Genomic DNA, 25,255 nt, shown 5'->3' with positions numbered 1-25,255 from the left:
CTCTTCAGGCCACCCCTTGCTGGTTCCCAGGTCACTTATCATTCTTAAGGTAATGCCAAGTTTATATACTTAAGAGGAAAAAAAAAATCTGACTAAACAAAAGCCAAATGAGTGGTATCATTAGCAATGCAAACATGCTAATTCAGATAAAAATATGTCTTATAAAGTCCAATTTGTCATGGGCAAAATTATTTTAATCACACGTTCGCAAAGTATCTGGATTCTACACTGCCAAGAAGGCAATACATTTACGGCAATCTTACAAAGCATATTAAATCACAGACTGTAATATTCTGCAACTATTTTAATTTTAAGAGCTCAGTTTACAAATATATACCAATATTTTTCTCACTTTTAATTACTCCCCCACTGTTTTAGCATAAGAGCTAAAATAACCTAAAACGGCCCCCTAAAACACACACAGCAAGTCTGTTACACAGATCTGGAAAATGAAAAATGTTTGAAGAATTTTCAAAATATTCTGAAACAGTAGCGGGAAAAAAAAATGTGCGTGGTTTCTATGTTCTAGCTGCTGGTAATTTTTCCTGAGAAAAATTTACTTTAAAGCTACTCCAAATGAAAATGCATATAATTAAGGGAAAGACCATTGCTTCAAACAGATTGAGTGTCTTTAACAAGTTTCTCTCTTTCTAGCTACTCAGATATGCTATATTTCCTAATTATCACCTTTTAAGGGCCATCTGGGCCCATTCCTCCCCATCAGGGGGCAATTCCATTTGCATTGTTCCTGGGCTTAGTCATGATCAAGTAGTCTGGTGGTAAAGTTCATTAGAAATTAGAACAGAAGCTTTCAACCCAACACAGTAAACCGAGTACCTGATACTCGGCGCCCACGGGAGACACGTAAGCGTCACACATATTCCCACATAACTAACGAGCCTTCAATGTGCATTTTATCCAGTGGCTTAAAGAAACATTCATCCCGGTCCCTGACTAGGTATGCAATGAAAACTTGATTAAGTCTCCTCACACTGCAAAATATTTCTCAATTAAGGCAACATAACTAGAGCCTCTTACGTCTTTTGCTTCCAAAGTCTATTAAAACCCCTTTAATGGTTCCCTCATTTAGCCCACCATTCACAAGCAGCACACCACTTCCTTCCTGTAGAGAACACACAAGAGTTATCCTAATTGTATTTTCTGGTAGGCGAATGCACATTTCAGGACAAAGCACGTCCAACCCCCAGACCGAAACTAACTCTAGGTTCCCCAGAGCCCTCGCGCCTTTTGTCCTCATGGAGAGATCATCCAATACATTCACAAGCTCCCCACAAACGGTTTTGTGTGCCAAGGCGTGCCTGGCCCATGGACCTGCTGGGCAGTGTAGGCAGCTGCTCCGCGCAGAGCTGATTGTAAAAGGTCTGGCTAATTCAAGGCAGGCCTATAGAAGGTTCCTGCCTCAGACCTCGGAAGGTCTGACACATAAAACCCAGGAAATCATTACCTGCCTCATCGTGCAATTTCTGAGCCTGGCTTGCAAAGGCCATCTTAATCCGCGACGCCAGCCTATTGAGATTGAGGAGGAGGGCTCCCTGCTGGGAGCCACAGCCTCTTCAGCTACACCTTAGGCTTGCAAATGAAGACAGCTGCAGCGGCCCTAATCTATGCAAGGCAGGTGTAGCCCCAGGGCTCTCTGCAAGCGACCCTTGGAGCTATTAGAACTGGGAAGTTAAGAAGTTACTGTTCTAAAAAGAACTATTTCATAGCCTCTCATTATCGAGGTTACTAAGCTTTTTAAAGGAACAATGGCTTATTTCCTCCCATTTGTACCTTGATATTCTCCCCTGCCCTTCAGAAATTCCCTTAGACAGTCCCTAATTCTGACCCCAGCTGGGACACTTTAATCCGTGGTGTACCTCATTCCCAACTGATGCTGTTTATTCCATGCTAGGTGGAAAAATGGCTTATGCATCAGACTCACCATTATTTAAAAATCTGCCCTGAAGTCTATTCTCCAGATATTAAGAGAGATTTCAGGAGAACATAATGTCCACAGGATCTTCCTGAGATTCAATAATGGGTGAAAATGATCTTCAGTACTGCTTAGTAAACACATCTACAGAAAAACACTGCACCCCAGAAACGGAGCCAACAGTTAACTGAAGACACTGTAGTTAAGTCTCAGCCCCCCCGCCACCCTCTGTTATGAAACAAATAAAACTATGAGCCTCCCATGTTCCCCAAAGGGCTGTGGAAACAGAATTCCAGAGATGTTTCTGCCCTAGGAGGAATTTGGCTGCGTCCCTGAAGTCCATGGTTGTGCCAGGCCACTAAGATGGGAACTGGCTGCTTATGCAAGGCAGGCCCCTGTGGGTACAGGAGCGCAGTTCAAGCGGAGCAGCTATGTGCTCCAGAAGAATTCAGGGCCTCTGTGCAGTTTGGTGGGAGAAAGTTCTCCCTGAGTCCCCCTGGCTCAGAATGTGCCGGCAACAGCCCACACAAGTCCCTGCCAGTTGCTGCATTTTCTTCTCACACATAGAACAGCACTGAATAGAGAGACCTGGTCTCTGCAAGTCAGAGAGATGTGGGCTCTGACCCTCCTCCTCATGGTAATAGGAATAACAGCAAGGGGATGCAGGAGAGTCCCATCACAGAGGGGCCTCCAAAACCTGATCCACAAGGAAGACCACCTCCTACCTAAAGAAATGAAGTTTTGCCTGAATGATGCTTAAGCTATGTAGGTTTCCACAGTGGAGGTTATAGAGAACCCAAAATCAAATCGTATGTGATTATAGTGAAAGACCATCTTTTTCATTTATTTTTTTAGGGGGGGGTGCTATGGAAGGAATCACATACATCCCCAGACCAACTGCTTTTTTTTTTTTTAACTTTAGTTTTAGGGTATACTTTAAAAATCTGGAAGCTGCTATATTAACTTTGACATAAAGACAACAATTATTTTTAAACATTTGGCTATATTTAAAGAATTATTTGGGGCTGGGGTTGAGGCTCAGTGGCAGAGCACTTGCCTAGCATGTGTGAGGCACTAGGTTTGATCCTTAGCACCACAAAAAAAAAAATTAAATAAAATAAAGATATTGTGTTCACCTATAACTAAAAAATAAATATTAAAAAATTATTTTAAAATTTATTTCTTAATTTTTTTTATCTGTTCTATATTTTTTCTACCATTCATTTTTGGAAAACACATAATAGGCTTTTTTCTTCCTTTCAATTCTTAAAGAACGGTTGAGTTTTTTAAAAGGTATAAGATTTGAAACAAGTGCGGAAAGCCATAAATGTACCAGAAATGCTGGGCTGCACATCCATACCCATTACTTCTAACAGTTTCACAAGAAGGAGCACATTTTCGTGAGTTGTGTGATGTTTTAGCAACAAGACTCCTATGGGCTTTAATGGAAGTCACACAGCTAAAACTCCATGCACCACTTTGAAAATTTAAGAGTAATTGTTAAGTTCCCCTTAGAAGGTCATAGAAATATTAAAAACTAAAGTATTTTGCTAAGAACTCCAATTATGCCTGAACACTTATATCAGATTTTATAAAACGATTGGTCACATATATAATGTACTCTAATACCATTTTATTGGCTGGTTGTTTTCTTTACAAAAGAAGGTCTTTGTGAAGTCCTCTGAACAGAAGCATACAATACAGTGTTCACTTAAACCCAAGGCTCAGTCTTAATGTGGTCTTCACAGGGTGGGTAGATGTAGGAAATAAATGGGCTTGGGAACATTTTATCTTGTTATTTGTCATTTTGAAAGGATCATTTAGTTCACTGCATCATCAGGTTGGGTAGGTACTGCAGAAATATGTCAAACTGTTGAAAATCGCCCATCTACCCTGGAGCACGTTCATCCCCAGATTCTGTTGCAAGTGGCTCAGAAGTCTGTCCTTTCCAGGTGAGGCAGTGCTAGCAGTGGCCTGAGAATCCGTCCTCATGGAATCTCTGTCTTCTTTCCAGAATTATATGCAAGAAAGTTCATGAATTTGAGGAGAATCCAACTTTTCTATTTTAATTTTTTTCCATTTTTAAATAATTTCAAACCTACAGATGAGCTAAAAGGGTAGCACAAAATATTCCTGAATGCCCAAGATCTGATCCAGAATCCCAGTGTTAGTTCCTGCTTCCTTAGACAGAGTATATTGTTGTTGTTGTTGTTGTTATTATTATTATTATTATTGTGTGTGTGTGTGTGTGTGTGTGTGTGTATGTGTGTGTGTGTAACTGGGGATTGAACCCAGGGCCTTGTGCATGAGAGGCAAGCACTCTACCAACTGAGCAGCTATATCCCTAGCCTGACAGAGACAGAGTATGTTATAATCCCACCACCTTCTCAAGGATTTTTACAGACTAATGACTCCACAGTCTTCTGAGTTGTGGCTCTGACTCACAAGAATCACAAAAGAGAAATGGTAATTTATAGAAGAAATTATCTTTTTCTTCCTTTCATGGGAGAGGAAGTAGAGCATCCTGAGAAGGGTGCTGAAATCAACCAGGCAGCCTGTTGTTAGTCCACACGGCTGCTACGTCAACAGGGGTTTTAAGCAAGCAAGGGAGCCCAAGTGTCCTCCTAAGGCCAAGGACTGGACTCTGAGTTTTAGTAGCCACAACATCAATGCTGCTGGTCAGAGGGAGACTAGGTGCAGAGCACGGAGGTTCTGTAGGCGCATGGCAATGATCCCAGGAACACTCTTAGAACCCCTGTGCAACCCTGGGCGGGGGGCTTTCTGTGACAGAAACACACTGAGTCACTCAAAGTCTTACCCAGGTATAAAACAAGCTCTCCTGCCACTGGTGACAAACTCTGGGTTTGGAACTGGGGGAGTGCTTGCTGACCAGCCCCTGCCAACCACCTTTCAAGGCCTAGAGGAAAATTACCTTTTATAAAGTTGATCATCTTAGTATCATTCTTTTATTTCAAGGACAGGAATATCGACCGAGGAATTCTGCTATCCTAATCCAACTGATGCCAGCTCAGGCCTAGTTATCTGCCTCCTAATCTGATTCACAACAGTCACATTGAAAGTGGAAACTAGGCCCCAGGACTACTTTGTTGTGAAGGCAGCACTGCATTGTCATAGACCTGCAGGCAGGACCACAGAGAAGTGGGCCACAGAGAAGTGACAAGGCATTCCAGAAGTCAAACATGGGCATCGGCTGCATCCTGTGAATCTGGAGGAAGACAGTGTTTGTAAAGAACGCCTTTCCTCTGCTATCACAGACTTTGCCACTTTGAAATTCCCCCTTTAGGAGGCCAACTTCAAACTACCACCTGTGACATTTGTTTCCAGCCAAAGTCACGAATGCAAGTCTCCAGCACGTAGCTGGGCGTGGTGGCACAGGACTGTCACCCCAGCTAGCCCAATCACAGCAACTCTGGAGGCTGAGGCAGGTGGATCACATTTTTCTTTTTCTTTCAAGTACTAGGGATTGAAACTAGGGCCTTGCACATGCTGGGCCAGCTCTCTGCTGCTGAGTTCAAGACAGGGTCTTGCTAAATTGCCCAGGCTGGACTTAAAAGTGCTACACAGGGCTGGGGGTGTGGCTCAGTGGCAGGGCACTTACCTAGCCTATGCAAGGCCCTGGGTTCAATCCTTGGTACAAAAAGAAAAAAAAAGGTGGTGGTTGTGGGGGGGGGGGGAAGCTTCTAGCACAAATAGTGAAAAACACCAACTAGGCAACCTAATTTTTTTTTTTCTTTTTACAGTTCAGGGGATGGCAATAGCTTCTCTGGACAGTATCAGTGTTCACCTCCCTCTCCCTGGGGTCTTCCCAAACGTCCATCCTCTAGTCCCTTAGCCCCCATTGCTACTTCTCTGCAGCGGTCTTCTCAACCCTGCTTCCCATAAATATCTTCAAGCCCAAGCCCACCAGGCGCCTCCTGCCCAGGACATTCTAGCAGGGAGGCCAGTGTCACTCTTCTCCCCTCTCTCAGCTCCTACAAGCACCTTTTAATTTTTTATTTTGAGATAGTGTCTTACTAAGTTGCCAAGGCTGGCCTTGAACTTTAGATTCTCCTATCTCAGCCTCCCTAGTAGATAGGATAACAAGTGTGCCCACTATGCCTGGCCTTAATTTTTATATTAACTATTGTTCCAAGGAGACAACATGGTCATTTAATATTATTTAATGTCTAAGTACGCACACTAGACAGTGATATACGTAGCTTTGTGTGTGCAGTGGAGGGAACTCTACCACTGAGCTATAATCCCCAGCCCTTTGTTAAAAAAAAAAAAGTGCAGTTACAGATGAGCACCACCATGCCCAGCTTGTAGCTCTTCAGGATGTTGTTTTGCACCCCAAGATCGAGGGGGCCAAACGATCTCTTTGAATGGAGTTTGATAATATGCAGTGGTGGCATTGTCTGTACAGTTAACAAACAGCTAGAGGAATCCATAGAAATGCTTTCCTTCATGTTCCTCCCAGAAACATCCCTCCCACCCTTCCCTTCCCATTTTGGAAACAGAAGAAATACGGTTTATATAAAGTGGATTGTGGTTACTCATTACACGACATTTGGACAGATGTGTCATTTGCAGATATAACAGGTCTGTGCTTCACCACCCCCTGCACAATTACTCAGATCACCATCTGAGGAGCTATAAGAGTGATTCACAAGGCAAAAAGAAATCCCAGCACAGTGGCCATCTGAGCAACACTGGTAAACAGAAACAGACTGAGCACACTGACTTCAGCTGGGAACCCTGAAAGGTCTTGTTGTCAAAGAGGAGCCAGGAAGAGCACCTCTGGAGGCCTAAAGGTTCAACTCTTCTTTCCTAACACGGATGCAGAGCAGAGTTTAATTAGCTTTACAGTGTTGGTCAAAGGCTCTTTTCTAAAGAGCAGAAGAAGGACAATTTTCCCCCTCTGGTGATCAAACCCAAGGCCTGGTACACGTTAGGCAAACACTCTACCACTTAAAAGCTTTTTGTGTCAGGGGAAAAAATATTGCATAAGTGCTGTTTTTCATTAATAGAGCACACAGTAGGTCCTCAGTGAATGTGTGGTCAGGAGCACCAACAAAATTACCCTGTTCTTTTTCTGTTTTTAAAGAATTGAGCTAATGTTTCAGGAGAATGAAACATTTCACTCTAGCTCTTACTATCTACCCTTTCTTTAATTATACAAAAGATGATTGTAACAAACCCACTATGTAAATCTCCTCAAACAAAAAAGATAATACTTTCCTAATTTTGGTTTGGTTGCACAAAAGGCAAATTGGTGCATAATTAACAATTTGTTGGTGCAAATTCATCTGCATCTTTTAATTGGTGTTAATTAGATTAGGACTAAAATTTCTTTAATCCTCTATCTTGCCTTTTTTGATGCAAACTAATTTTCTCAGCTGGATGTCAAAGTTTCCTATTAATTACACTTTTCTAACAGGAGCTTCTGCAGCAATGTAGACTCAAACATGTAGACCAAGAGCAGTTTTCAGAAAGGCTTGGGACCAACCTTTTAGGGGAAATATGACATGGTGAGAATTGAGATGAGTGAATTCATCCAAATTCACTGTGAGTCAAGGCTTCATGATTAGCAAATCAGGGACTGTCCCAGACAAGAGAGTTTCCAGCCGTAAAAGACTCTGCCTCAGTGCAGATGTTAAAGCAAACACAAAACAACCACACAATGTTTAGCCTTATGGTTAAGAAGATAACCCACGTGGGCCGGGGAGGCAGCCTGGGCAAGACCCTGGGTTCCATTCCCAGAAGTGCAAAAGAAGAAAATAACCCCTTTCAAATACCCAAGAATATCAATATGCTGCTGTCTTTTATCCTATTATCCAGGGGCCATTCAAAACACTGATATGCACATTCCAATTGAAAACACATGCAGATGTCAGGTATCCAGATGAATTAAGTTCCATATTCCATATGGTTTCCTCAAATATTGCAACCTTTCTACAACAGTGAGCATGTCAGGAGAAAAAGCCACAAAATACATTCAATATCTTTTATGGCAAGGTGACCTGAAATAAAATTTTATGTAGTCAAGGATTTTTGATAGTTCTTTATCCATTGCTTTCCTCTTGCTATGCAGTGGTGATGATTGAAACCTGATGTATACTGCAAAAAAAAAAGGCTGTAAAACATTTTATGTACAAATAAAACAGTAGCCATTAAGTTCTGCTATGATGTCTGAGTAGATATTCAGCATGAAAACATGATAAAACAACTGTAAACTGATTGTGATCAAATATAATTACAATGACTGTCTTCACTGAATGACATGAACTAAATCCAGTCACAGATTTCTCCAAAATTACTTTGGGCAAAGAACCAAGAGAACACTATATCTTTTCTTCACTGGAGGCATTTTGCCAAATAAATCGCAAACACACAAGCTTTAATAACCATGGCCAAAAAAGCACTTGGGAACTCATTATGGAAATATTTAAAACACACACGTGCATGCACACACATACGCACACGCACACACAGACACACACACACACACATACACACTCCTATTTGGTAAAAACCCTTCTCATACTGATATAATTCCACTGAAAAAGCCCCATGTTTGAGATTTTTAATTGGTGCTTCCCAGAAGTAAATCCACAGAATGATAGGCAATGACAAGACCCCCGCCCCGCTTTTTTTCCCTTTCTCTCTCTCAAAAGTCAACGTGGTGTTTGGCTGTCTTTCCTGGCATCTTTATTTTGAGAGGTTGTAAGAAAGTCTACTTGAAGATTTTTATGCAACTCAAACAATGGATTCTGAAATAGTCGCGTCTTTTCAAACGCCCATGAAGCCAGTTCTCTCCCCGACTCTTCGCTCTCTTTGATGTAACAGAACAAACCAACAATGGCCATTTAGCAATGGAGTCACACTGGACAGTGACTATGACTAAAGAAGCTCTAGGAACCACAGACTGAGAAAGAAAAAGGACAGCTTGGCTGGGCAGGAGGGCGCACACCTGTAATCCTGGCAGCTCGGGAGGCTGAGGCAGGAGGGCCACAAGTTCAAAGCCAGCCTCAGGGCTGGGGCTGGGGCTCAGTGGTAGAGAGTTTGCCTAGCATGCGTGAGGCACCGGGTTCAATCCCCAGTACCACATAGAAATAAACAAATAAAGTAAAGGTATTGTGTTCTTCTACAACTAAAAAAAAAAAGCCAGCCTCAGCAATTTAGTGAAGCCCTAAGCAACTCAGTGAGACCCTATCTCTAATAATATAAAAAAAGAGAGCTGGGGATGGGGCTCAGTGGTCAAGGGCCTCTGGGTTCAATTCTTGGTACAAAGAAGAAGAAAGGACAGTCGCTTTCTCAGCCCGTCTTCTCAACTCTGTCCTAGGTTTTGACCTTTGGTCCTGAAATTATGACAATATTGATACAGGCCATTTGGGACTATTATAATGAAAGTAGAAATCTCCACTCTTAAGTATATATCCCAGAAAACATGTCCAGACAAAGATGAGTGTGCAAACATTCATAGCAGCATTAATCTCAATAGCCAAAAAGTAAAAACATCCCAATTTCCATCCACTGATCAACGGATAGATAAAGTGTGGTCTATATATACAATGGAATATTATCTGACCATAAAAAGAAATGAATAATGCTTTGACATAGATGAACCTTGAAAACATGTGAAAGACGTCAGTCAAAGGACACTGCCTGGCTCCATTTATATGAATTCCCCATTATCAACAAATCCATGAGACAGTAGATTAGTGGTTGTCTAGGCGTAGGGATTTGGGGGATGGTACAGGGTTACTTTCAGGCTAATGAAATGTGCAAATAAATAAAATCTATTGAGGCAATGGTTGCACAACACTGCGAACAAATTGAAAACCCACAACATGCACTACCTTATATACTTTAAATGAGTGAATTGTGTGGAACATAAATTATTTCTCAATCTTTATTGAGAAACACACACAAAGTATGTGTATACACACAAGGCATACATACATAAAGTAGGAATCATTTACATCCAGTAAATGCAGTGTCCTTGTTCCTGAATATACATGACGGCGGCCTGGTGTCATGGCACACACGTGTAATCCCAGCAAGTCAGGAGGCTGGAGCCGAAGGGCTGCAAGTTTAAGGCAAGCCTGAGCAACCTGCAAGACCCTGTCCCCCCAAAAATAAAAAAAGGCTACAACATGGCTCAGTGCTAAGGCAGCCCTAGGTTCAATCCCTAGTTCCAAATACATATGACAACAAAAGGTTCAAGCCAACCATAAGATTGATGAGTGCTCCAAATTGCAGTATGATTAAAATTTTGTCTACCTTTGAAGAGGAAGAGTATTAGGAAAACCCATACCATACTTCTACCAAGTCTGCTCTTGTCGAGGTCACCAATGACCCCAATGACTGCTGACCAACCCCCCATGCTGGATTCTAAGAGCTCTCAAATTAAACATGTCCAAAGCTGAACCCCAGACCTCCCTCCTCCCAGCAAAACCTTGCCCCATCTATCAACAACCTCATCTCAGTTGAGGGCATCTCTACCCTCCCAGTCACCTAGGCCGGAAACCGAGAAAGTATCCCCCAACTCCTCTTTTATTTCCAAAGGAGAAACATTAGTGCACCAGCAATCTAGTTGATTCTTCTTCAGAATCTATCAAGGTACATGAGCCACCGTCACCTCTCAGCTTTCACCTGGCTCATGAGCAACCATCCCCCCACCTTTTTTTCTTTTTTTTGTCTTGGGAATTGAACATTAGCACACTTTACCACTGAGCTACAACCCCAGTCCTTTTTATTTTTGAGACAAGGCCTCACAGGATTGAGGTTGGCCTCAAATTTGTGATCCTCTTGCCTCAGCCTCACGAATCACTGGCAACACAGATGTGCGCCACCAGGCCCAGCAGTGACCATCTCCTGAGAGGTCTCCTTGCTCAATACCTGTCTGACATATAAGTGAGTGACTACCAGAAATCCCTCTGGACCCCTCACCTGCCAGCATCAGGCCCATGGTAACTTTATGGGTGAAGAATGTTAATTTTTTATTTTTTGGTACTGAGGATTGAACTCAGGGGTGTTCAACCACTGAGCCACATCCCCAGCCCTTTTTTATATTTTACTTAAAGACAGGGTCTTGCTGAGTTGCTAAGTGCCTTGCTAAGTTGCTGAGGCTGGCTTTGAACTTGCGATCCTCCTGCCTCAAACTCCTGAGCCACAAACTCCTGAGCCACTGGGATTACAGGGGTGTGCCACCACACCCAGCTCTCAAGAACATTAACTTTTGCTACACGGATTTTTTTATTTCTAGTACTAGGGATTGAACCCAGGGGTGTTCTATTACTGAACCACACCCCCGACCTTTTCTAATTTTTGAGACAGGGTTTCACTAAGTTTCTGAAGGTGGCCCCAAACTTGCAATCCTCCTGTGCCAGTCTTCCCAGTTGCTTGAATTACAGGCATGTGACATTGTGCCCAGTCATACATTTAAAAAAAATGAACAGTGGAGAAAATTGAGGTAAAAACTTTTGCTGATGTTGTGTGTGTGCAAGTGTGTGTATGTGTATGCATGTGTGTATGTGTGTGTGTGGGGGTGGGTGTGTGTGTGTTACTGGGGATCAAACTCAGGGCTTCATGCATGCTAGGGTTTGTCTTCTACCACTGAACTATATCTCCAATTCTTTCACGTTTTGATTTTGAAACAGGGTCTCAATACATTGGCCAGGCTGGCCTTGAATTTGGAATCCTTCTGCCTCAGCCTCCTAAGTAGCTGGGATTTCAAATGTGCATTACCATGCCCCTTTGCTGCTGTTTAATATCTATTATAGCTTTGAAATATTCGAGGTGACATGGAAGGGATTCTCTCAACTCCTGGGCTCTCCCAAGAAATGGTGGATGTTTAGGTATTTACACTCATCTAGCAAATGAAAGTTCACAGGCCAAGGAGGAGAATGGACGTAAGCACAATATCTGGAGTAGAGTCGACCAAGCAGATCACAGGAGGTGTCCATCTGACTCAGGAATCTGAGAGAAACTCAGAGCTCTAGGGAAGTGGTCCTTCAAAGGAGAAAAGGGACAATGGCCTCTCTGTATATAACCCTGGCCTCTTCTGGTGGGGTTCTTTTTTTGGAACCAGGAGTTGAATCCAGGGCTTTGCGAATGCAAGGAAGACGGTTTGACACTGAGCTACATCCCAGCCCTAACACTTGGCCTCTTCTAAGGAGACGCATTGTTGAGCTTAGAAATAAAAACACATTAACCACGCTTTTCAGTTTTAGAAACATTTTTTGAAATTTTCCAATGAGGTCAGGGAGGCACGGCCATATCCTAAATCAAAATGTTACATACTAAAAAATTTTTTTTGTTATGAAGTTTTCAAATCAAGACTAAAAACATTCTCCAAAGAAAAAGATCTCAGCAGTCTCCTTGGGTAGATTTGTTCCTCTCCGAGAAAGGCTTTGTAGGGGCAGCAGCAACAGTGCTGTGGCTCCGATTAAGGCAGGAGAAGGGTCCCCGACTCCACAGCCACCCTGGGGGCCTGCAGGGGCTGCCTCAGGAGAACACTCCAGGGAGAAGCAGCTCGCAGACCTGGAGGAGAGGAGAGGTGACAAAGGACGGGTGACATGCAGGAGAGGCACTGAGGAGGGGAAATGAGTCCAGGCAGGAAGGGAGTCCCTCACACCCACCTGCTTCCCCACCTACAAGTTTGGGTCCCCGTCACTTCCCAGTGGGACTTTCACAGTGATTTTCTATTTGGGCTTTTCTGGTTTCATCAAGCCCTGAAGCCCACTGTGCCCACTGCTGTAAAATGCCATCGCATCCCTTCCCTGACTGAGAACTCAGCGGCTCCTCTCTGCGCAGTTCAAACCCCGTGGCCTGGGACTGGAAGTCCTTCTCCACCTGGCTTCTCCTGCTACTCCAGATCTTCCACACTGGGCTCACAGTCACATTCCTGCCCCATCCACAAGTCACCCGTGCTATTGTTTATTTGTCCTTAAATTTACTTAGCTTTTTTAATTGACGTAATTCTTTAGCCTTATCTTGGCAATACTCTATTTGAAATCCTGGATTTGAAGCATTCATTACATTTCCCTCTTAATGCACACTAAACACACACCTGGAGAGAGAAAAAGGACCACCCGGTGCCACCTTGAGTTCCACTAACAGGAGACACAGTGCACTCAGGTGTCACACTCCCCCACTTTGGTTCCCAGGGCCTGAGCCAGGAGAGCATTGCAGGGCTAGATCAGTGGGGACTCCGCCTCAAGCTGCCTGGGGCATCCTGAGCCCTTCCATTGGTCCATTCAATTGATAAATATTTATGGAGCACCTACTATATGCTGAGTATTTTGCTGACTCCAGGAATACTCTGATAAAACAAAATAGGACTGGCCTCAACCTTTGGGAGTTTATATTTGCAATAGGGACCAACATGAGAAAATAAATACACTAACAAAAAATAGACAGTGATAAATGCTCTAAAGGAAAGAAACAGAATGCTGTGACAGAGAATCATGGCCCAGGGTTAAGGAAGAGTCCTAAAAATATAATGGTAGCGAAGGCTTTAAGGTCCCAAGAAGAAAAAGAGTTAGCTACAGAAAGAAATGGGCAGCTGGACAGCTGGTGCCAAGGTCCTGGGGTAGGCAGCAGCTTGTGGCATATTAGAGGCAATGAAAGGAGACCAGTGTGGCTTCAGGGAAGTAATAAAGGAAGAGTGGTCTAAGATGACGTTGAAAGGTTGGCATGAACCAGAAATGCAGAACCTTGTTGGCCATGGGAAAGAGTGAGGATTTTACTCCAAGTTCAATGTGGTTTTTGATACGGTTGTTGTTTGGCAGTGCTAGAGACAGAACCCAGGGCCTCACCATATGCTAAGCATGCACTGAGCTACACCCATGCCCTTGGTTCCATTGCAAAGCTTTTGAAAGATTATAAGGAGGGCAAAGCCATGCTGATTCTCTAGCCTGTTGTTCACAGAATGAACTGGGGGGGGCAAGAATAGGAGAAGAACACTGAACACCTCATGGCCCTGTGTCCCCAGTGAACAGAGACTTACTCATCCCTCACGGGCAGAGTATGGTCTGGATGGTAGATAGGAACCGAGGTCTAGCTTGAGATCAGTGGGAAAAATTTGCAATTAAACCATCTTTATTGTTGCTGCAGTTTTTACTAAAAACAAATACAATCCCCAAAAGTCAGCATCAGGAAAAATTTCACCAATGTGTAGAAATACCTTAGTTTAGTTTTTTATTTGAACAGTTGGAAGAAGGTGATTCCATTAAAGTTTGGGCTAAGGAATATGTGTTTTTAGAGCAGGTATCTAGAACTTGCAAATTTATTTTTAGGAAATGATGAACTGCCATGGGAAATTCCACATAAGACAATTTGGATAGGCAACACTTTCAGGTATTATTTACACACATGGAAATTTTTATCAGGCCTCTCACTAAAACAATGGAACAAGGAAATATGGCCATAAGAAAACCTAACAAAACACAAACCCCAAGCTGTCAGCAGCTATAGGAACTGCGTCTAGTGGTGAGACATGAGTATGTGGGTATGGAAGAGTGTTTACTTCTCAGTTGTGAGAGCCCTTAAAACCTAAAAATGGCGATCTTTGAGGGGAATGACAAGGAAGCTTTCCAACCTCCAGGCAATTAAAGGTAGACTGTCATGAATTTTTTCAGTAGTGAAGAAAATGAAACAAGGACTTGAAACTTCCAGCCAACTGGCCGATTCCTATTTTGGAAGTAGACTTCTTGGGAGTACCCACCTTTTTTAATGTTTATAAATCCCCACAAACAGATTCTTAAAGGATTACTATGAAAAGAGTCTGGGAATCTTTGCAAATATCTAGAGAAGGCTCTGGAAGGAAGATGGAAGGAAGGAGGGAGGGAGGGAGGGGGACCCACATGTTCTTCATAGTATCTTGACGCCCTTTTGTCTTACTCCCCATTCAAAGCTCAAGGCCTATACTAAAAACTGTGGTTCAGTCCACGGCTAAGGACTCCTTCTGGACTCCCCTCCTGACCTTCCCTTCTTAGGCCAGCTGGTACTGCCCCAAAGCCCGGGTTGCCTTGCACATGACTTCTGCTCTCCTCATCTGGACTAACCCTTGATTCAGCCACACCATGTCCTTTGAGTTTGGTTTTCCATCTCCGGGGTTGGCTCCAGCACCTGGACCTGGCTAGGCTGTCACCGGCTGGCACTTGAGAAGCCAGGCTACGGTTACTGGACAGTCCTCACACCCAAAAGGGACGTTATGACACAGACAATGGACAGTTCAGTTATTCTCTTTCTTCTACCTATAAAAACAAATAGCCAATGTTATATTAAAGGTGAAGATTAATTTTGTTCCTCATCTTTTCATACTTTTCATACTTGGTAAACTTTAATGAAAAATGGTGGGCAAAAGCTTTATTTCTCAGCTTACCACATAATTCTTCAATTATATGTGTGTATGTGTGTGTATGTGCATGAATACGTGTTCACTTTTGTTCTAAAACAGACTATTTACCAATAAGAATATTAGAAAGATTTTAGTTTTTAGAGAAAATCAAGTGAGTGTGGAATGAGTTGCCAGTAAAAATTTCAAAAGAGAATATTTAATATGATTATAGGAATATATAATCTTGTAAAAATCAATTTTTAGGTAAAATCAATATATTCTATGACTTTATCAAAAAAATTTAAAAACAATTTTTTAGCTGGTTGTGCTGGTGCATGCCTGTAATCCCAGCAACTCTGGAGACTGAGGCAGCAGGGTCACAAACTCCAGGTCAGCCTCAGCAATTCAGTGAGGCCCTAAGCGACTCATCGAGAGCCTGGCTTTAAATTAAAAAAAAAAAAAAAAAGGTTGCAGATGTAGCTTAGCGATAACAAGCACTTTGGGTTTAGTCCCCAGAACCCCCCAAAAATTTAATATGGGAACCACAAGTTGCTTCCCCTAAAATGTTCAATTTCCCTCTGTAAACTCGCAAAGATTCCTAGGAAATTGAAGCCAGTACACACACAGAATCTGTCCTCCTTGTGATCATCAGATACTAACCCTGCTGCTACAGACTAGATGCCGTGGCCTTTCCACTCCTCAGTGGCAGTTTACTGACTGCACGCATGCAACACTCCTTAACAGGCTGCACTGCAATCCCCGCGTAACTAGCCTATGCTTGCTTGCTGGAGAAACCAGGCTGCTGTGTGCTTGCGGCAGAGCTAAGTTGAAAACAACATATTAGGGCTGGGGATGTGGCTCAAGCTCGCCTGGCATACGTGCAGCCCGGGTTTGATCCTCAGCACCACATACAAACAAAGATGTTGTGTCCGCCGAGAAGTACAAAATAAATATTAAAAAATTCTCTCTCTTAAAAAAAAAAAGAAAAGAAAAAGAAAACAACATATTACAGGCTTGATGTGTCTTCACTCTGTGCAGGACATCTCAAGGTCTGTCCCCAGGGACAGTTACACGTGGCATCTCTGCAGAGGGGTTTTGGTTACAAGTATCAGCTGCTACTGTGTTCTAGGAGAGCAGTGATTGCTCACAGACTCTAAGATCTCAAGAAGCCTGAAGCCCTGAAGTTTCCAAACAACCTTCCAATACAACTGGCTTTTCTGCCCACTTTTGGATCTGCATGAAGGTCATTTATTTTAGGGACATATCTTCAATGTGCACATACTCAGGTAGGGCACAGGACATTCAGATCCATGTCACATGCAGTGTGATATGCATCAGGCTCCCTCACATCCACAGGACCCATGGAAAACTACCACAGAGCACCCACATACCACCAGGGATAACTTTAAAGGCAGTAGAGCCTCTTTACTTTTTAATGTAGGTGAGTATGCCTATCGCGCTGGTGGCTTTTTTAGGGCAGCAGCAATATTCACATTAATGCTGTAAATTCTGCACCATATTTTGACACCTGCTACATCTGATTCAAATACAGGGGAAAAACGGTGTCTGAATAATGAAAAACCATTCATTTTCCCCTTTCCCATCCCAGCAGGAATGGAAAGCAATTCCAAGTCACTCTGCAAATGTATCCAAGGTTAGAGATTTTGGAGGGAGGTGCTGGCCAGCATCTCATGCCCCAAATCACTGAAGCATTACAGGAGACTGACTGACTCAAAACAATAATTTAAGAAGGAAAAACCCCTTCCAGGAAGTGATGAGATTTGTGAGTTCTGGTGAGAGTTTCTTCCTAGAACCATCTAAGGGAACTCATCCTATTGGTCTCATCTTGAGGTCTGCTCCCGGTGGCACACTCACTGAGTCCTTCTGATTTGGTAAGTGTCAGGCTGTTCGAAGTCACCCTGTGTGGCCACAGCCAGCACTGGGTTCCTTGCAGGGACTGAAGCTTAGCAATGGCAATAGCTTCTCTGGACAGTATCAGTGTTCACCTCCCTCTCCCTGGGGTCTTCCCAAACGTCCATCCTCTAGTCCCTTAGCCCCCATTGCTACTTCTCTGCAGCGGTCTTCTCAACCCTGCTTCCCATAAATATCTTCAAGCCCAAGCCCACCAGGCGCCTCCTGCCCAGGACATTCTAGCAGGGAGGCCAGTGTCACTCTTCTCCCCTGTCTCAGCTCCTACAAGCACCTTCAGTGAAGCCCTCCCCAGACAGATTCTGGAAATGATTAATCTCTCAGATTAACTGAATGGGCTCAAATATAAAAATATTTTTAAAAAACAGTAGGGTCGTTAAAGAGTGACAGATTTAAGCGCCATCTGGGCTCGCTGGTCAGGGTGGCGCGAATTCCATCAAACGGCTGAATGGTGCACGATCTGAGAATCCCATCTGTTTTATCTAACATGCATCCGTCCAACAGTTTGGCCATTTTGATGTTAGAGTTGTTTAAAGGAAACCACGGACATGTATAATAGCTCCTCTCAACCCCCAGAATGCAAAATGTACCCGATTATCACAATGAACAACAGTTGGATTCTAACAGTGGCCCCAGTGAAATTCTGAATAGACTTCTTTTCATAAAATTATTTCCCACATTTTATTTTTTTTTAAACCTTTGGGACCATATGGGGTGACTTTTCTTAGGATTATGTTGTTAAAGTTTTTCATTATTTTTTTCACTGAAAAGTATATTGATAAGATTTTAGGTATTTAAAATGTGGAAGCTTTTTGCTTTGTTAATTTAATCCTTCCTCCTGTGCTCCCCTCAACCAAAATATTTCTTATGAAAATAATAGGAAAGTGTCATTATAAACAAATTTTAAATATCACTTAGGAAATCTTAATTATTCTTAAGAAACATGTATTTCTTATTTTTTTTAAAAAAAAATAAAAAAGCTCATTCTGTAGTTTTTACAAATTCCTTTTAACTCTCAGCATTTCGGACTGCTTACCTGGCTATGCTATGCTAACTCTTACAAACCTTAGCCAGACCTTCCTGCGCCCAATGCTGTGGCTCTGTTTCGGAATGACTCAGTGAATTACCCCAAAGCAAGTACTCTGGCTGCCTCGCACTTAACAAGCGGGGAAAAATTTTATTCTTATGAGTAACTAAGTTTTGGAGCATTTTGAGATTTCATTTAAAAAATCATATTTTAACCACATTACCTGTAACTGGTGACATGATCATACCATGGTATGGTAGTTCTAATTTTGGTCTTTAAAAATATGGAGGGGAGGGGATTGGGGCTGTGGCTCAGTTGTAGAGCACTTGCCTAGCATGTGTGAGGCACTGGGTTTGATTCTCAGCACCACATATAAATAAAATAAAGGTCCATCAACAACTAAAAGAAAAAAAGAGAGAGAAAACTTTAAAAAATATGGAGGAAATAATTTTCCTATTTTATTCTTATCCAATAATTATGTAGCATATTACAGTATCTTAAAAACACATGAAAACTTAGCTGGCATGGCACATAGTTCTAATCCCAGTGAGTTGGGAGATTGAGGCAGGAGGATCGAAAGTTCGAGGCCAACCTCAGCAACTTAGTGAGGCCCAAAGCAATTTAACAAGAGACTATCTCAAAATAAAAAAAAATTAAAAGGGCTGAAGACGTGGCTTAGTGGTTAAGTGCCCTTGAGTTCTGTGCCCAATTACTAAAATAAAAACAAATTTAAAAAAAGGGGAGGGCTGGGGTTGTGGCTCAGCGTACAGCGCTCGCCTAGCAAGTGCAGGGCCCTGGGTTCAATCCTCAGCACCACATAAAAATAATTAAATAAAGATATTGTGTCCAATTACAACTAAAAAAATATTAAAAAGAAAAAAAAAAGGACTAGGGGCTTAGGGATATAACTTAGTTGGTAGAGTGATTGCCTCACGTGTACAAAGCCCTGGGTTCAACTCTAGCACCAGGAAAAAATAAATAAATAAATAAATAAATAAAGGACTAGGTATGTAGTTCAATTGTAAAGCACTGAACTACAAAAAGAGAAAGAAAGAAAGAAAGAAAGAAAGAAAGAAAGAAAGAAAGAAAGAGAGAGAGAGAGAAAGAAAGAAAGAAAGAAAACTAAGCTGTCATAAAATAAAATCAAGATTCAAAATTCACACAATTATCCACTAAAAGAAAGTACTGCAGGGCTGGGGTTGTGGCTCAGTGATAGAGCTCTTGCCTATCACGTGTGAGGCCCTGGGTTCGATTCTCAGCACCACATATAAATAAATAAAATAAAGGTTCATTGAAAACTTAAAAATGTTTAAAGAAAAAACAATTTAAAAAGAAAAAGAAAGCACTGCACACAATCATGTGATTTTATTCTTTTTTTTTTTTCAGTCATTTTTTGTAGGTCCCATGTGGAATCAAAACTTCTTTAGTCCCAGATTTGTGTTTTCTAGCCATTTTACATACCAGATAAATTTCTTCAAACAGAATTCTCTGGTAAATACAAAGCCGGCACCATGCGACCATGCGGCGTGTTAAAAATGTGTGCATTTGTCGTTTCATCATCTGTAAAACCAGGATAACAATACCTTCTTGTGGAATTATTTCTGAGAATTATTACATGTAATAATGTTTATAAAACTGCATTAAAATTATGAAGTGCTATGCAAAGGTACATTTTGTAATCATAATGATCATCACTTAACATTTTTATGGCACAACTACTAAAAAATAAAAGATTCTTTCTCTAAATCTCCCTTATGATTAAATAAAGAAGGACATTTATATGGATAATATTTAAAGCTGCATTTCACAACTGGCTTTAAAGTATCCACTGTCAGGGAATTACAAAGATTCCAGAGAAAAATAATTTCTAAAATTTGTCAATAACTTAACATTTAATTTTAAAATGCAAAAGCAAATAGTCAAACCTTCAGAAACTTTACTTTTATTGTTTATCTTCCTAGAAGGTGCTGTGGCCAATCCAGAATTCTAAGAGATTAGGAGAACTCTTTCCAAGGGGACTGATCCTGTGAGCCACATGGCATCAAGCCCATATCTGTGACACTGACTTATCTTGGTAAACGTCGTGTCAAGAGTTATAATCCATTTAGGTCACACACTGAAGGAAATGCTAGGAATACTGGTATTTTTTCCCCCTTTAAGTCTCTAAAATAAATGAGAGAGAGAGAGAGAGAGAGAGAAAGAGATAATATAACTATAAAAAAGATAAAAAGATAATATAAATATAAAAAATATTTATAGCTTGTGTCAGATTTTTTTTTGTGTGTGTGTGTGTGTGTCAGATTTTTAAGAAATGACCCTGAGTGCTAATGTCTAGTCAAGTTATCAACTTTTGAAGGATAAATGCTATTTATAATAAAGTCCTTAAGGAGAAAAATTGTACTGATTATGAAAGTTTCAGTACATTTGCAGTTTTATCCCCACCCCACCCCACCCCACCCCCATGTCACCTGCAACAAAAGGAATGGGCTGCACCCTCCTGCTCCCAGCCTCCCCCCAGCCCTTACTACCCCAGCCTGAAACAGGCTCTGGAGTCAGCAGTGGTAAACAGCCTTAGTGAAAATGGAGCCCATCAGGTTGTTCCCGAGAGATGCCAGCTGGCTTCTGCACAAAGGTGACAAGATTTCTTTGTTTGTTGCTAATCCCCTTGGCTTTCTCAGTGTCCCCAAGTCATGCGGACACGCACTGCACACCTCTATCAGGTGTGCAGTATTGCTGCTGGCAGCTTGGTGCCCTATCCCAGGCCTATCCCCAGTTCCACAGCCTGGCACACTCATTCAATGGGCACACCAAAAAAGAGGTCAGTTGCACTTGGGTACCAGAGGGTTCTGCTCACCAGCAGTGGAAATGTCAAGACACCAGGCCATGGGATATGGGGTAGGCAGCAATGTATGCTGTGGGTAAAAACGATAAGCAGTTAAAATGAGAGAACTACCACAGAGACATTCTTCCTGGCCAGGTAAAAAATGCCCCTAATCAAGCAGCAACACTCAAGGATGCCAACCGGAAAATGCTATTATTTATATCCATGCATGTGGCTAGTATCAAATGAAGCCCTGTTTGCTCCAGTTTCATACACTGTTCAATCAATGGATGCATATCTTTAGGGTTCATAAAGTAGAAGAAAATATTCCCGTTGGGGTTTACCTAAGTAGCACAACATGAGCTAAGAGAAGGCACAAGCTTGCACTGCCCCATTCTCCTGATAGCACATTCCCTGACAAATAATCATATTTTGAAACCACACTTCATTAGTTATATCTCATTCCCTGTACTTGGGTGCACTTCAGTAAATTCATGGAACCTTAGTTTAAAGAAAACGCTCAGAGTCCTACATGCTGCCAGACATGGTTTTGGTTTTTGCTTTGTACAAGCAATGTCACCTCAGATCTCAGGACTGCAGCTGAAGTTCTTGAAATAGTATCCAGAACTAAACATAAGCAACAAACCACAATAGACAAGGAGAACAAGGCCAATAAGGAAAAAGGAAAGTTCCCATGCAACCTGGAAAATACTTAATTCTTCGAAGTATCTCATTATCTCTTACCAACAAGAGTGTAATGCTCAGAGAGAACCAGGAAATAATTTATATATGTGCTAAACGGGATGGTGGCAAGGGATAAGGTGGCATCACCCATTTGTCAGGTTATTCCATAAATCTGTACTTCAAAATGGGATAATTTGTCAAATTTGTTACAATGCTAATAAAAAAAAAATTAGCTTTCTCCTAAAAATCTTTATTTTTGGCTTTCCCTGATATTGCCTGACAAAGACAATGCTTCAAAGACCTGGTTCACAAACATCTATTTTTTAAAAACAAAAATTCAACAAAACAGAACAAATCTTCTAAGGTCAGTAGCTGATCTGATTCTCTCTGACAGTAGTGATGGGGGAGACACTAGAAGAGAGAATTTACTTTGGCTCAAAAGAATTGATGAAATTTTACTCTCTTAAAAAAAAATATTTATAGCTTGTGTCAGATTTTTAAAAAATGACCCTAAGTGCTAATGTTTAGTCAAGTTAGTAAAAACCACACAGAACAATTGTATTTGTGCTGAGTATCTTAAAGGATCCCAAACTTCTAAAACTTCTGCGGCTTTTAGTGAAAGCATCATAAAGTGAGGGACAACCAGGGTAAAACTCTTTAAAGGGACAAAACAGTGAGGAAAGGTCAGGGAGCCAAGCAGGTCAACAAAGTCCTTCTTCCCAATTTGGGGTCATTCTTCCCTCCAGCACTGATTGGTCTCCCAATAAATTCCACATTAGCTCCTCCCTTCAGCTGCGGCAGAAACACTTGAACTGCCTTCTCGCTCCACAAAAGTTTAGTTTGCTGATTGGGCCTGAAACAAAGGGAAGGCAGCAGGGGCACAGTTTATAAGGGGGCAGGGGCGGCTGACAGGCTATTGTGCTCTGGAGGCATCCACAAGCTGTTAATTCTATTTTAACATCGTTAATAAGACTGTTAACACATCAGACTTTGTTTAGAGACCTTGAAAACATCAACAAACTATTAAATGACCACCTGAAATAAAATAGTATCCACTTTGGAAGCAACAAAATCATACTTGGGGGGAAAAATCCTTAAAATGGAAAGACACGAAAGAAAAAGGAGATCTCTTACTGTAACCTGTGTACAAAGATCCCAAATGCTTATGTTTACTACATTTGCAACCTCCTTTTCATTATTTTAATTATGTCATCTGGATTTTCAAAATAAAAGTTATATCAAGATGAACTAAAGAAGTCTGTATCCACGTGCATATGTAAAAAAGGATGTGCAGGCTTAGTAAAATATTGAAAATAATTAGCCCAACAGATTAACAGCAGTTTATTTCACAATAAAATAGAAAAATATTTTGATCTCATTCTTTAAAGAATTAGGAAAGCAATCCATTACAGAAGGGAAGTTTTTGTATTGTATGCTTACATCCAACTAAAAAACTATTGAGTCATTTCAGTGAAAAGGATTTCTAACTCCTGGCTTAAGGGAAATATAAATTAATGAAAACTTTTTACTTTTATTCTCTACGCTCCACTTACTTTGTTTTGTTTAACTTTAGGAATAAAGGCTATTCAAAGTAAAAAGTATTATACTTAAAATTAAGGAGATTAAGTAACTTGATAATTAACATTCGTCAATGAATACTGTTAAAGTCAAAACAACTTTAATTTTTCAGCATAAATGAATATTTTGTCAAACCTTTTTTCAATTAAAATAGTATATTTCATATCTGATGGTCTACTAGGATTTTTAATATTTGACATTTAATGTAACAAAATCCTAAATATGTTACAAGGAATTTGTAATGACTTTTTAAAAACAAGTTTTTGGGCACTACATGCATCTGAAATCTAATGACTAAAAAAAATTTGAGGCATTCTGATGCAGCTTATGAACTTTGATTTTTCCAATAACTGTAACACAATAGACATTTATTTGTATGTGTTAATCCTTGCCTGTGATTTAAAACAACAATTATTAAATATCCTTGCCAGCACTGGTGAGGGGGAAAAAAAAACATGGGAAATTAAAATAGAATCAAATCAGAGGAAGGGCTATATTACTTTCAGAAGAAAGCCAAGAATTTTACGGAATATTTAAATATTTGGACTCAAATTTTGAGTGTGGCTGTTTGTAGGTGGCCAGGGGTGGGTTAGGAGGGGGGGGCAGTGAATGAAAAGACAAGAAAGACTTTCACAAAGAAGGACATTAATAGGAGAACACAGAAGTATAAACTTATGGGTGAACGCAGTGGAGCTCCAAATGCATCCCGCATCGCACACAATGCGAGATTGTGCTCCCCACAGGTCAAAGGACCAATGAGCAAACGCTGGTACAAGGCCTGGGGACTCGGGCAGCACAGTCCGTGAACGCATCAATCACCATGCGTTTTGAAAAGTGGAAACCGAGGCAGTTACCCTGAAGGATGACCGCCGAGGAATAATATTTGGCTACCACTGTTCAATTGCCTTTCCCAAACACAATGCCGGGCTTGTTTCTCGGGCTTCCTACAATCTTTCATGTTTTAGATACACACATTTCAATCCAAGTATTTCAGTTGCCATAACAACTTCATAAATTTGTTCTCAGATGTCCCTTTTAATCACATCATTTTTAAAAAGCTGGATGCTCCGGTAGAGTGCCTCAATTTATTCCATTGGCACCTAGCTCATGAGGGGCCTGGTATTTGTTTCTTTTTCTCAAACACCTGCAAATAATGTCACTATCTCCTTCCTTTCTCTGTAGGCTAAGGAGATTCTTTTAAAAATGTGTTTGTGTGTGGCCTTATTATTAAGTTTTTAAAACCAGGTGATAGAATGCCCAGAAATCCTCCCGTGGCTCGCAGGGAGAGGCTGCCGCCGCCACCCAGGCCTGTGCGGCAGGCCTTGCCCAGAGAGCGGCGGCTGCATTTCCAGATATCAATTATTTATGCCACCAAACAGGTTTTTGATAGAATGTTAGCGGTTTTAATTGGCTTCTGGTGACTATTATTGCACAGTACCTTGAAAATAGTATCTACCTTTAGATGAGAAAATAAAACTATCCTAATATGCAACAGTTTCAACAGCATGCATTAATTTTTAAACTACTCTGGGATGTTTTGGGATTTCATGCCAATAAAAGAATAAGGCATAGCATCCCTGGCATCGTTAAATAAATGACTTTTGCCAACATCAACAACCAAACAATGGAAAACAGGAGGCCACCAACAAATGGAAAGGGGGTGTCAAAAAATTCAAGTAGAGGTTTTTGCATAAGTAGTGAAACCAAAGGCGCTTCCCCCAGCAAGTATTGAAATGCACAGATAAGAACACAAAAGGCCTTGAAGGGTCACAATTTGGGATTAAACACAGCAGATGGAAACCTGTGAAAGTCCACTTCACCGAACTTTAGGACAGGCAAGTGTAAAATTAAAGTGAGAGTCATGATCCAGTTAGGGTAATCCATGATTCTAGATGGTTTTATTTTTCAATTGCACTGTTTGATAGACAAGAAATA

General features: G+C 41.3%; 1 protein-coding gene and 1 long non-coding RNA gene across 16 annotated transcripts in view; both read right to left on the bottom strand.

Annotated features, from left to right (window-relative positions):
- The window catches only part of Clybl (citramalyl-CoA lyase), a 249,039-nt gene that overhangs the window by 174,232 nt on the left and 49,552 nt on the right, over window positions 1-25,255 (bottom strand). The window lies entirely within an intron of this gene.
- LOC144365206 (uncharacterized) lies at window positions 12,159-18,196 on the bottom strand. Its single transcript, XR_013423501.1, has 2 exons — window positions 15,007-18,196; window positions 12,159-12,481 (listed from the first exon to the last, which is right to left on the bottom strand). It is a non-coding gene; the product is annotated as an uncharacterized LOC144365206 (long non-coding RNA).

This window comes from Ictidomys tridecemlineatus, chromosome 6 (genome assembly GCF_052094955.1).
Source record: "Ictidomys tridecemlineatus isolate mIctTri1 chromosome 6, mIctTri1.hap1, whole genome shotgun sequence".
NCBI classification, from domain to species: Eukaryota; Metazoa; Chordata; class Mammalia; order Rodentia; family Sciuridae; genus Ictidomys; species Ictidomys tridecemlineatus.
Note: the sequence above shows the minus strand (reverse complement) of the source record. Positions and strands in the feature narration are given on the sequence as shown.